Consider the following 13,222-nt stretch of genomic DNA (forward strand, 5'->3'; position numbering starts at 1 on the left):
CCCAAATTTGCCCAGTTCTCTCTCATTTTTTAATCTTCACTAGAAGATAGGTCTGTTGATTTTGGAGAGAGGGGAGTGGTGGGGGGAGAGAGAGACAGACGGACAGACATCGATGTGAGAAAGAAACATCAGTTGGTTGTCTCCCATTTGCACCCAGACCAGGGATCTAACCTGCAACATAAGTACATGCCCTGACTGGGGATCGAGCCTGCAACTTTTTGGTATACAGGATGATGTTGCAAACAACTGCCCAGTTCTCTTCTTGAACTCCCAGTTAACTAGTTAGATGTTGAATCTTCTAGGTTGATCATATTAAGTTTCTTATCTTTTAAAATTCTTTTTATCTGTTTGTCCTTTTGGTCTGCTTCCTGGGAGATTTAGATTTCTCTTTCTCTCTTCCAAGCCTTCTGTTAAATCAGTTTTTATTTCAGCTATCAGATAATTAATTTCCAAAACCTGTTTTCTGTATTTTCTATGGGATCATGTTCATTGATACATCTGATATTTCTCAATAATGATAATTTTAAAAATTATTGAAGTATAATTTACATATACAGTAAAATTCACCCATTTTAGTTTACAGTGTTGAGACTAAGTTTTGGCAGATTCATACAGTCATGTAACTGCTACCACCATGAGCTACAGAACAGTTTGATCACCTCCACAAAATTCCCTTGTGCCCCTTTAGTCAGCTCCTTTCCCTCCCCTTTTCCCTAACCTCAGGTCACCACTGATCTATTTTTATCTATCCTGTATTTTTTTTTTTTTTAATTTCTGGTTTTCTCTTTCACTCTTTTATTTTTCTCCTGTGAATCTATTTGGTTTCTTAAGGAAAGATATCTTAAATTTCTTTCTTTTTTTTTTTTTTAAGATTTTATTTATTTTTAGAGAGGGAAGGGAGGGAGAAAGAGAAAAAGAGAGAAACATCTGTGTGCGGCTGCTGGGGGCCGTGGCCTGCAATCCAGGCATGTGCCCTGACTGGGAATCAAACCTACGACACTTTGGTTCGCAGCCCGTGCTCAATCCACTGAGCTACGCCAGCCAGGGCGATATCTTAAATTTCTTGTCTATGACTGGGAGTAGGGAGTCTGTGAGAGGTGTATGTTTGTCTTTTGCTCTGGGAAGCTGGATAAGGGGAATTGACGAGGGCTTATACCTTAGGGTAAGCATATTTCACTATAAATTTCTCTTTTGGGAACCCTGAGCTTTCTTTTATTTATTTTTTAAAAACCAGAATATAATTGACATATTTGTTTCAGGTGTACAACAATGATTCAGTATTTGCATACATATGTCTAGTTAACATTTGTCACCATACATAGTTATAAAAATTGTTTTTTTTCTTGTGAGAACTTTTAAGATTTACTTTTTTTAAAAAAAGATTTTATTTACTTATTTTTAGAGAGGGGAGGGAGGGGGGGAGGGGGAGAGAGAGAGAGAGAGAGAGAGAGGGAGAGAGAGAGAGAAACATCAATGTGCCGGTTGCTGGGGGCCATGACCTGCAACCCAGGCATGTGCCCTGAATGGAGATTGAGCCTACGATGCTTTGGTTCGCAGTCCGCGCTCAATCCACTGAGCTATGCCAGCCAGGAGACTTATTATTTCTTAAAAAAATTATTTTTAGACAAAGGGGAAGGGGGAGGAGAGAGAGAAACATTGATTTTTGTTGTTTCACCCATTTAAGCGTTCATTGGTTGCTTCTTTTATGTGCCCTGACCAGGAATCAAACCTGCAGCTTTTGTGTAGCAGGACAATGCTCCGATCAACTGAGCTACGCGGCAAGATTTACTTTTAGAAACTCAGCCCTGGCTGCTGTGGCTCAGTGGATTGAGTGGTGGCCTGCAAACCAAGGCATCACTGGTTCAATTCCCAGTCAGGGCATGTGCCTGGGTTGTGGGCTATGTCCCTGGTGGGGGTTGCATGAGAGACAACCACACATTGATGTTTCTGTCCCTCTCTTTCTCCTTACCTTCCCCTCTCTCTAAAAATAAATAAAATATTAAAAAAAGAAACTTTCAAATATACAGTATGGTATTATTAACTGTAGTCATCATGCTGTATGTTATATCCCCAGATTTAGTTATAACTGGAATTTTGAACATTTTGACTCCCTTCACTCATTTTGCCCACTCTAATACTTGCCTCTGGTAAATTTGTTGTCTGTATCTGTGAGCTGCTTTTTTAAAAAAATTCCACACATGGCCCTGGCTGTGTGGTTCAGTTGGTTAGAGCATTGTCCTGATATGCCATGGTTGCAGGTTTGGTCCCTGGTCAGGGCACATATAAGGGTTAACCAATGTCCATAAATAAGTGGAACAACAGGTTGATGTTTCTCTCTCTTGCTCCCTCCCCCTTCCTCCCTCTCTAAAATCAATAAATACAAATTAAAAAGCTATTCCACACATAAGCAAGAGAGATATGGTATGTGTCTTTCACTGTCTGACTTAATGTATTTTGCTTAATGTATAATATGCACTTTCCTGCCCAGATTTTTGAGGGAAAAATAAGAGTGCACATTATACATGGGTAGTGCTAATTCTATATCTATACAAATGTTTTTAATTTTTTATTTATACTTATGCATTAAAAATATAATACTAGAGAGCAATAACAACATATGTATGCAAAGTAATATCCTAGAATATGATAATCAGTTTTGTTTGTAAATATACATAAGTAAAAAATTGAATTAAAAATTAAAATGAAAGAATTTTTTTCCTGGAAGTGTGGGCCAAAAAACATGGGTGTGTATTATACACGGCTAAGTATGAGATTTCACTTAGCACAGTGCCCTCAAGGTCCACCAATGGTGTGGTGTGTGTGCTCTGTGTGTGTGTGTGTGTGTGTGTGTGGCATCTTCTTTATTCATTTATCTGTTTATGGGCACTTAGGTTGTTCTCATGTCTTTTAAATAATGCTGAAATGAACATGGGGGTATAAATACTTCTTTGAGATAGTGATTTCCTTTTCTTTGGATATATACCCACAAGTGGAATTGCTGGATCATAATGGCAGTTCTAGTTTTAACTTTTTGAGGACCCTCCATACTCTTTTCCACACTGCCTGTTCCAATTTACATTTCCACCAACAGACCACAAGAGTTTTCTTTTCTCCACATCCTTGCCAGCACTTATTGTTTTGATAGTGGCTATTCTAACAGGTATGAGGTTATATCTCATTATAGTCTTTTCTCTTTGTTGTAGTATGTTACTACCTTTTGTATCTCTTTGCTGTCAGTTTACCAACTGTTGAGAGGAAAAGGACATTACCTCACTTAAAAAAATTTTTTTTTAATATTTATTTTTAGAGAGGGAAAGGGAAGGGGAAAGAGAGGGAAAGAAACATCAATATGTAGTTGCCTCTTGAGAAGCCCTCCTGGGGACCTGGCCCTCAACCTAGGCATGTACCCTAATTGGGAATTGAACCAGTGACCCTTTGGTTTGTAGCTTGCACTCAGTCCACTGAGCTACACCAGCCAGGTCCTCATTAAGTATTTCTTTACCATGATATTAAAACACTTAAAAATAATTTAACTAATACTTATAGAATGTACATGGTATTGTGTTAAAATATTCAAAGAAATGCAGAGATGGATAAATGGCTCCTCTCAGGGTCTTTATTCTTTAGAAGAGGGATTAATAACACAGTACATAAATAACTGTAGCACAGATCAGGATATGGTCAGTGTTGTAAGACAAACAGAATTAAATTAGGGAGAGAGGTCACAGTCCATTGGGAGACCAGAAATGGTATCAAGAACAAGGTTGAATTCTAGATATGCTTTGAAAATTGGATAGGATTTCTTAAGGTGGAGGCTGAATAGGAAGAGAAGGGAAGATACAAGATGCAACAGATGACAGAGTGATCCATGTCTAGGGACTACATACTTGTGCTTGAGTGTCAAGGAGAAAAGTCTAGAGAAATGGAGATTATATTTTGGTCCATTTTGAATAAATGCTAGCCTGAGGAATTTGTACTTGTGGGCAGTGAGGAGTCATTCAGTGTTTTTAAACTGGAATATGTCATGGTAAGGCTGAACTTTTTGAAAACTAATCTGGCCTGGGGGATAGGCCAAGAGGGCTGATATAATGTGACTTTTAATAGCTACATAAGATTCCATCTAAACTTTTACTAAATACTTAAGACGGTCTTCTCTTTATTTGCTAGGATTAATTTAGTGACCATCCTTTTTAGATAAATGTTGGTTCACATCCCTGATTTTTTTTTTTTTAAGATTTTATTTACCTTCAGAGAGAGGGGAAGGGAGGGAGAGAAACATCGATGTGTGAGAGATACCTCCATCAGTTGTCTCTCTTGCCACCCCAGCTGGGCACCTGGCCCGCAACCCAGGTACGTGCCCTTGACTGGGAGAGAATTGAACTTGTGATCTTTTGGTTCGCAGGCCAATGCTCAATCCACTGAGCCACACCAGCCAGGGCACACAACCCTGATTTTTTTTTTAAGTATGTTTTATTAATTATACTATTACAGTTATCCACATTTTTTCCCCTTTGTCCCCCTCCGCCTGGTACCCCCCTTCCTTCCATCAACTCTTCCCCCCTTAGTTCATGTCCATGGGTCATGCATGTAAGTTCTTTGGCTTCTCCATTTCCTATGCTATTCTTAACTTCCTGTTTATTTTGTTCCTACCAATTGTGCTTCTTAATCCCTGCATGATTTCCTCATTCAAAAAATATGGACCGTTTCACGAATTTGCATATCACCTTTGTTCAGGGGCCATACTAAATCTCTTCATCGTTCCAATTTTAGTATATGTGCTGCCAAAGGGAGCACTTCACTGATTTTTTTAAGGCTTTCCTTATGTATTACTAATATATTATATAACACATATTATAATACGCATATCACTACATTATAAATATAATAAGTATGTTGCCATCAGCAGGGTAAGAAAGTGCCCATTTTGCCAATGCTAGCTTTTTATAAACCATCTTTCCATCTTTGCATTCAGTGCATTAAAAGTTCTCATGTTTGAATTTGCATTTCTTTAACTACTAATAAAATTAAATACTTTCATAATCTTTAATACCCCAATATCTGTAGCCATGAATTCTTTCCTGTGTTTTAACTCATTGGTTCATCTTGAACCCCCCTCTACTTCTCTGTCCTGTAGGCACATCAAATTCAGCGTGCTGCAAGTAGAATTCATGCTGTACGGGCTACTCCCAACCTCCCATTTCCTTGTCTGCTGAACTACCTCAGGTCAGAAGGAGGGGAGCAACACACTCCTCCCCATGCCTGACTGTCCCTGTGCAAGCTGGTTATCAGGCCCTTTTCAATGTACATCCAACATCTCTATCAAATAAATACCTTTCAGCTTTCTTGTCCATCTGTGGGTCCTAGATTGTGACCTCTTCACCTGCCACTTGACCTCTTGAAGGAACCATTCTGCCTCACATTCATCCTCCTCACACACACTGCTGTGCTAAAAGGCAGCCCTGACCATGTTATGCCCTCCCTGGAAATCTTCAGTGGAAAATGATTGTGTGCTTAACATTTGCAGATAGTCTGTGACTTGGCTTTTGCTTCTTTTCCGCTTCATCCTTTGTTGCTTCATTGATTTGTTCATTTATTAAAAAAAAATCTATCGAGTACCTGCTATGTTCCAGGGACTCTGTGATGTAGCCACAGGTAAATCAGATATGGCCTCTGTCCTGATGTAGCAAGGTAGGTAGCTGGTGTATCAGTGAGAGAAGTGTTTTGAAAGGGGGCAATGTATGATCTGGTTTGAGGTGGTCAGAGAAGGCGCCTTGAAGAGGTGATGAACTCAGAATTAAAGTAGTCAATTGAAGGGTGGGGAATGAGGATTCTAGGCCCTAGGATCATCATGTGCAATGGACTGGAGGGAAAACCACGAAGGATTATAAAAGTAGGAAGTGATATGATCAGATTTGTGGTTTTTTAAAAAATCACTCTAACAATATAGAGTGGAGAATTAATTGGAGTGGGATAAGAATTGATAAAGGGAATTAGGCTATTTTTTTTAAAAAATTTACTTTTTGATTTTAGAGAGAGAAACATCAATTTTGTTGTTCCACTTATTTATGCAATCATTGGTTGCTCCTTGTATGTGCTCTGACCAGGGATTTGAACCAGCAACGTTGGTATATGGGGACGCTACTATAACCAACTGAGCTACCTGGCCAGCGCAGGAATTAGGCTATTGAAGTAGACCAGGCGACAGATCTTGTGTAGTAGTAGTATCAGTGGGAATGGTGAGAGATAATAAAAAATAATTTAGGATTTAGAATGATACATCTTAGTGACAGATTGCTTAGGTGGGGTGTGATTAAGGGGAGAGAGGGGTCAAGGATGAATTGACTTCTAAATTGTTTTACTTCTCTTCTTACATATAACTTCTCACCTTGAATGTCTGTCAAGTAATACTGAATTCTTTGTAGTTCCCTTCATACATCCTATAGTTGTTCACTGCTGTGATGATTAACTTCTAGTCACCCATCCATCCCTTGCCATCTCTGGTCACCATTTCCTTTACCCCAGGTGGTGCTAAGTTTCTTCACCCTGCCCCTCTAGGATTGTGTGCATTTATATGTTGCTCAGTTTCCAAATATTTGGGAATTTTCTGGGTATCTTCCTGTTACTGATTTACTAGTATAATTTTACTTCATTATGTTCAGAGAACATACTTCGACTTTAATTTTTTTTAAGATTTTATTTATTTTTAGAGATGGGAAGGGAGGGAAAGAGAGATAGAGAGAGAAACATCAATGTGTGGTTGCCTCTCATGTGGCCCCCACTGGGGACCTGGCCCGCAACCCAGGCATGTTCCCTGATTGGGAATCAAACTTGCGATGCTTTGGTTCGCAGCTTGTGCTCAATCCCTTGAGCTATGCCAGCCAGGGCTGACTTTAATTTTATAAAAAGTTTTTAGATGTTTGTTTTGCACCTCAAAATATTGACTGTCTAGGTGAAGGTTCCAAGTGTACTTGGAAAGAAGGTGTATTCTGCTGTTGGGTGGAGCATTCTGTAAGTGTCGATTAAGTCAATTGTTTTCAGTGTTAGGTCTTTAATATTCTTGCTGATTTTCTATCTGCTTGTTCTGTTGATTACTAGGAGAGGAGTGTTGAAGTCTATAACTATTGTTATGGATTTGTTTATTTCTCTTTTGAGTTCTATCAGCCTTCATGTTTTTGAGGTTCTATTTAATGACATAAACATTTAGGGAGGATTATTTGATTCCTTTATCATTGTATTTTCAGTTGTTAAGACATTGTACTGAAATAGACTGTTAATTATTGTCCCTGTCCTTCATTAGAACCTTCTTTAGGGTCGGGAGGGTCTCATTCATCTCCCTCTCCTTAGTCTCTAGTATGCAGTAGGTAATTGTTGAATTGAGTGAGCTACTCAAAGAAAATCTCTGAATTCTTTTCACCTTTCGTTCTCTGCTGTCCAGTCTAGTATGGCAGCTATAAGCCATATGTGGCTTTTAAATTTAAATAAGTAAGATTAGCCCTGGCTGGTGTGGCTCAGTGGATTGAGTGCCGGCCTGAAAACCAAAGGGTCACTAGTTCGATTCACAGTCAGGGCACATGCCTGGGTTGCGGGCCAGGTCCCCAGTTGGGGGCATGTGTGGGGCAGCCACACATCGATGCTTCTTTTCTTCTCTTTCTCCCTCCCTTTCCCCTCTGTCTAAAAATAAATAAATAAAATATTTTTAAAAATAAGTAAGATTCAAAGTTCAGTTCTCAGTGACACTAGTTAACATTTCAAGTGCCCTATAGCCACTTGTGGCTACTGTATTGTACCACACAGATGTAGAACATTTAGGCCATTTCATATCATGACAGAAAGTTCTTTTGGATTGACTGCTGTTGTAGTCAGTCTGCTTCTACTAAACTGTGAGAAGTTGCCTAGCATTTCTTTTCCTTTAGGACTTTTATTTGCTCCAAATCCTGCACAGCCAGGGTAGTCCTAGCAGTTTGGCCATGGTCCTCCTTTGTTGAGACTGTTGGTCCAGTGTTATTTATGTATATGATGGCATTGAATTTCTGTACTGAGACTGGAGAGATCATCTTTGAGATGACTACCTCATTTGTCCTTGATAAGAGGAACAGACAGTCTGTTAACACTTAGTTTTAGGAAATCGGCCACAGTCCTGAAAATTAGGCTAAGAGTTGTAGCTGTAGGACAGAAGGGAAAGGAGGATTAAAATTCAGAGACTTTTGGTTGAGAAATAGAATTTGATAACTCAGGGAATTCCTATGTTGTAAAAGTTTAAAAGTTGGTATGTGAGCTGAATTATGACATACTAATGTGTTCCAGTATGCCTGGGTTCTCCTATATAAAGTCTTTTTTCTAAGAAGTCTCTGGCTAAGTTATTTAGCTAATAGTTTTGAAGGAAAATACTTTTTTTTTTTTTGGTGGAATTTTTTGCTACTTAAGTGATGTTAAGTTGCAATTATGGAAGCTCTGGAGATTTGCTAAGAAAAGTAATGTTTAGACTCCTCCCTGATGGATGTGTTTTAGAATTCACACATTTGGGAGACTCATGGCCGAGTGATTCCACTGAATGGCATTGTAGGTGCAATTTCCGTATTTTACTGTCATAGCTTCCCACTTGACTTCAGTATGTTAGCATTGCCTCCTTTGAGGTCTGTTTTTTTATAGTATATTCTATTTATGGAACTTAAAAAGTATTTTAGAAATGCACATAATAATCTGTGTGGAATTTCTTTTCTTGTCCTTTTCTTTCTAATGCTACATAGCTATATTGAGATTTATCAGAGGAGATAGTCCAACATTTAAAATGGCTAATAAAAATTTAGTCCCTCCTCTCAGTGCAGTTTTCCCCATTCTTCTGTAGACATACAAATTATTTCACATATTCCTTGAATTCTTACTCAGTGAATTACCCTTTTCTCCAACTGATGACCACTGTACTTTCAAAGTGTTATACAAATAATAAAAAATAAAGAGTGGTGCCCTGGCTGGGCTCAGTTGGTTGTAGCATCATCCTGTGCACCCAAAAAAGGCTGCAGGTTCAATTCCTGGTCAGGGTACATACCTAGGTTGCGGGTGCAATCCTCTCGGGGCATGTGGGGAAGGTGACCAATCAACGTTTTTCTCACTTCAGTGTTTTTGTCTTCCCCTGTTGCTCCTTTCCTCTTTCTCTAAAATCAATGAACATATCCTTGTAAGGATTTTTTTAAAAAGCAGTTTTACTGTATTTTCAGATACATTTGAACTTTTTTATCTTAATTATCTGGGTGAAACGCCTCATATTTCTGATCATTGGTAAACTTGGAAGATTGTCTTCATAGATACATTATCTATCCTTAATTGCCTAAAAAGCTTAAGTTAAGAATCTTCTGTGTTTTGGAAGAAAACTAATAATGGAAATTGTTCATGGCGGGAGTCACAACTCAAATGCAACTATGGTCCAAATAGGTAAGGTAAAGATGTGAAGTGGGCCCTGGCTGGTGTAGCTCAGTGGATTGAACGCAGGCCTGCAAACCAAAGGGTTGCCGGTTTGATTCCCAGTCAGGGGACATGCTTGGGTTGTGGGTCAGGTCCCCAGTAGGGGGTACGTGAGAGGCAACCACACATCGATGTTTTTCTCTTTCTCTCCCCCCTTCTTCTTCCCTTCTCTCTTTAAAAATAAATAATAAAATATTTTTAAAAATATGTGAAATGGACTTTTCCCCCACCTTTATGAATACATACTTGCATTTATTGTTAATATTTATTTGCCTTGAAAAAGTAGCCCTATGGAAATTTTAGTCCCTCTTTTACAGACAGTGCTGTTCTAAATGTGATAGATCTATCTTAGGTCACCCAGACTGGTGTTTCTTTCATTTCATTTTATTTTATTTTATTTATTTTTAGATAGAGGGGAAGGGAGGGAGAAAGAGGTGGAGAGAAACATTGATTGATTGCCTCTTTCATGCTCCTAGTGGGGTGCCTGCCCAGGAACCCAGGCATGTACCCTGACTGGGACTGAGGCCAACGTTCTGTCCTCTCAGCCACACTAGCCAGGGAAAGAGCTCATGTATTTTAAAAGTTAACTTTTTTATTTAGTCACTTATTTTTTTCCTAATCGTTTCTAATAGCTTATTTGTTGATTATGTTGAATTTTCTAGGAAAAAAATTATGTCATCTACAAAAATAATCATATGCTCAAACCTGTTTTTTGTTTTTGTTTTTTTAAAGAGAGGGGAAGGGAGGGAGGAACAGAGAGAAACATCAATGTGTGGTTGCCTCTAGAAGCATCAGTGTGTGGTTGCCTCTCGCGTGGCCCCCAGTGGGGACCTGGCCCACAACCCAGGCATGTGTCCTGACTGGGAATCGAACCTGCACCCTTGAGTTTGAAGCCCACACTCAATCCACTGAGCTACGCCAGCCAGGGCCATACCTGTTTTTTAACATTTATATCTGTTTTCTTTTTCTTTTCAAATTGCATTGCCGACCACATCCAGAACAATGTTAAATATCGGTTGTGCCCTGGCCAGGTAACTCCGTTGGTTAGAAGTTGTCCTGATATGCCAAGGTTATGGGTTCCATCCGTGGTCAGGGCACATGCAGGAATCAACCAATGGATGGATGTGTGGATGGGTAGAGAAGTAAATTGATGTTTCTCTTTCTCTCTCTCTCTCATCAGTAAAAAAATAAAAATAAAAAGTACTAGTTGTAATGATAGGCATCTTAGTGTGCTTTCCAAATTTAATGGGACTGATGTTTATATTTCACATCTTTGCATGTGTATTTTATTTTTCATTTATATATCATCTTTGATGGAAAGATAGTGAAGTCTTTACTGAGGATGTTTTAATTGGATTGCTTAGTTATTACTGAATAGTAACAGTTCTCTATACATTTTGATGTAAGTGCCTTGTTGCCTGTGTGATGTGCATATGTTTTCTCCTAGTCTGTGGCTTGTGTTTCATTCTCTTAACAGTGTTTTTCTAAGAGCAGAAATTTTAAATTTTGATTGCAACCTGTTGGACCTATGCTGTTGTATCAGGAAAGTATCAGAGACGAATGAATGAATGAAAAGGGCTATATTCCAGTAAATATTTACGGACATGCAATTTGAATTTAACCTAATTATCACATTACCAAATATTATTCTTTCGGTTATTTTTTCCAGTCATTTTTCTCGCATGGGTTATCATTTTGCTCATCCCTGGCCAAAGTAACACCAGGTCACAAGGATTTTTTTCTTTGATTTCTTCTAGATATGTTATAGGTTTTATATTTAGGTCTATAATTCATTTTGAGTTAATTTTTATACAAGGTGTGAGGTAGGAATTGAGGTTTTCTCTTTTTTTTTTTTTCCTGCCAGATGGATGTCCAGTTGTTCCATTACCGTTTGTTGAAATAAAACTCTTTCTCCATCACAGGTCCTTTGCATCTTTGTCAAAATACAGTGGACCATTATTTGTGCGAGTGTATTTTTGCAATCTCTCTTCTGTTCCAGCGACTTCTGTGTCTATTCTTTTGCTGCCAGTAATCAAGGTTACTTGATAACTATCTCGATTTTTAGTAGTTCTTTAGGTAACTCTTAAGTAAAGGAAGATAGTATGAGCTATCCAACTTGATTCCCCCTTTTATTTTTCCAAATTATTTTGGCTCTTCTAGTTCCTGTTACTTTTCATTTATACTTTTTTTTTTTAAAGATTTTATTTATTTTTAGAGAGGAAAGGGAAGGAGATAGGGAGAGAGAGAAACATCAGTGTGCGGTTGCTGGGGGCTGTGGCCTGCAACCCAGGCATGTACCCTGACTTGAATCGAACCTGTGACACTTTGGTTCGCAGCCCACGCTCAATCCACTGAGCTATGCCAGCCAGGGCTTCATTTATACTTTTGAATTAGCTGATCAATATCTACAAAATATCCTGCTGGGATTTTGATTGGGATTGTGTTGCATCTTTATTTAATTTGGTGAGAATTGACATTTTAACAACATTGAAGCTTCCAATTGAGTCCACTCACTGTTTTCTTCATTAATTTAGGTCTTTGATGACCCAGGACCTCCACCTTTTGCAGGTAGTTTGACTTTTGGGTGGCATTAATTAAACCAGCCTTTCAGTTACTATAATAACTTAAGGCAGTGGATTGTGCTTTAAAGTTGTTAAATGAGCTGGGGGCACACAAATAATGCATGTCATATAGGTGCTCATACTATAATGGAGAACTGTACAAAGTGTCAGAGATGCACAGTGCCAGGAGGCATAGGAGAGGACAGAAGAGGTGGCGTTTGATCAAGACCTTGGAAAAGGTCTAGGCTTTCTTGTGAGTTCAATAAATTAAGGCAATATCTATTTAAAATGTGTAGAGAAGTGTTGTTTTTTTTTTTTAATTATACAAATACAGATGTTGCCCACAGTGTGTATTTAAAAAACCCAGACATGTAGAAAAGAATCCCAAGTCACAGTTAACACTTACTGAGTATTGACTAGTCTTCCAAAGAGTTCAGAGAGGACAGCATCCCTGTAGGCCTCATTAAGTAGATTTCTTTCTATTAGGAAATAAGTACAAAAGGGTGGAGCCCAGGCAGGTGTGGCTTAGTGGATTGAGTGTCAGTCTGTGAAACAAGGGGTCGCAGGTTCAATTGCCAGTTGGGACACATGCCTGGGTTGCAGGCCAGGTCCCCTGTAGTGGAGGTACGTGAGAGACAACCACACATTGATGTTTCTCCCCTTCTCTGTCTCCTTCCCCTCCCCTCTCTCTAAAAATAAATAAAAATCTAAAAAAAAATACAAAAGGGTGGAAAGTTTTGCTTCAGCAACTGCCAGGTCATTTAAATAAAGTACCTGTATAGTAGTATAATTTTTCCTTTGAGGAAATAACCTGTCAGATGGGCCAGAATCTTTGTTACTCAGTTAAGAAACTCCTTTAACCTAGATTATGCTGGAAATTCATTGACAAATTCTTGCTCTTTGATTCTCTTTTTTCTTTCAGAATTTATACAGAGAACTTTCCATCCTGAGCATTTTCTTTTTGTGGGCTTACTGTTTTTGATTAGGCTTAATCTTTATTTCACATCAGTTCTATTCTAATTGTGCCTCCTGAGGCAACCTCTTAGTCCTGTTGCTTGACTTTCCACAAAAGTCCTACTCTGCTTGGTAGAGGGAATATCCAGTTTCTGTGAAGCAGTAGTTTTTCAAACTTGGCCGCACATTAGAATTATCTGGGAAAAAAGAAAAATACAGTGCTGAGCTTCACCTGGGGTTCTGTAAAT

At 38.7% G+C, this 13,222-nt stretch overlaps 1 protein-coding gene and 1 non-coding gene across 16 annotated transcripts in view; one reads left to right on the forward strand and one right to left on the reverse strand.

Moving 5' to 3' along the window:
* The window catches only part of BPTF (bromodomain PHD finger transcription factor), a 128,209-nt gene that overhangs the window by 7,411 nt on the left and 107,576 nt on the right, over positions 1-13,222 (forward strand). The window lies entirely within an intron of this gene.
* Positions 4,690-4,794, reverse strand: LOC114504357. The gene has a single exon (XR_003685137.1). It is a non-coding gene; the product is annotated as a U6 spliceosomal RNA (small nuclear RNA).

The sequence above is a fragment of the Phyllostomus discolor genome, chromosome 8 (genome assembly GCF_004126475.2).
Source record: "Phyllostomus discolor isolate MPI-MPIP mPhyDis1 chromosome 8, mPhyDis1.pri.v3, whole genome shotgun sequence".
In the NCBI taxonomy this organism is placed as follows: domain Eukaryota; kingdom Metazoa; phylum Chordata; class Mammalia; order Chiroptera; family Phyllostomidae; genus Phyllostomus; species Phyllostomus discolor.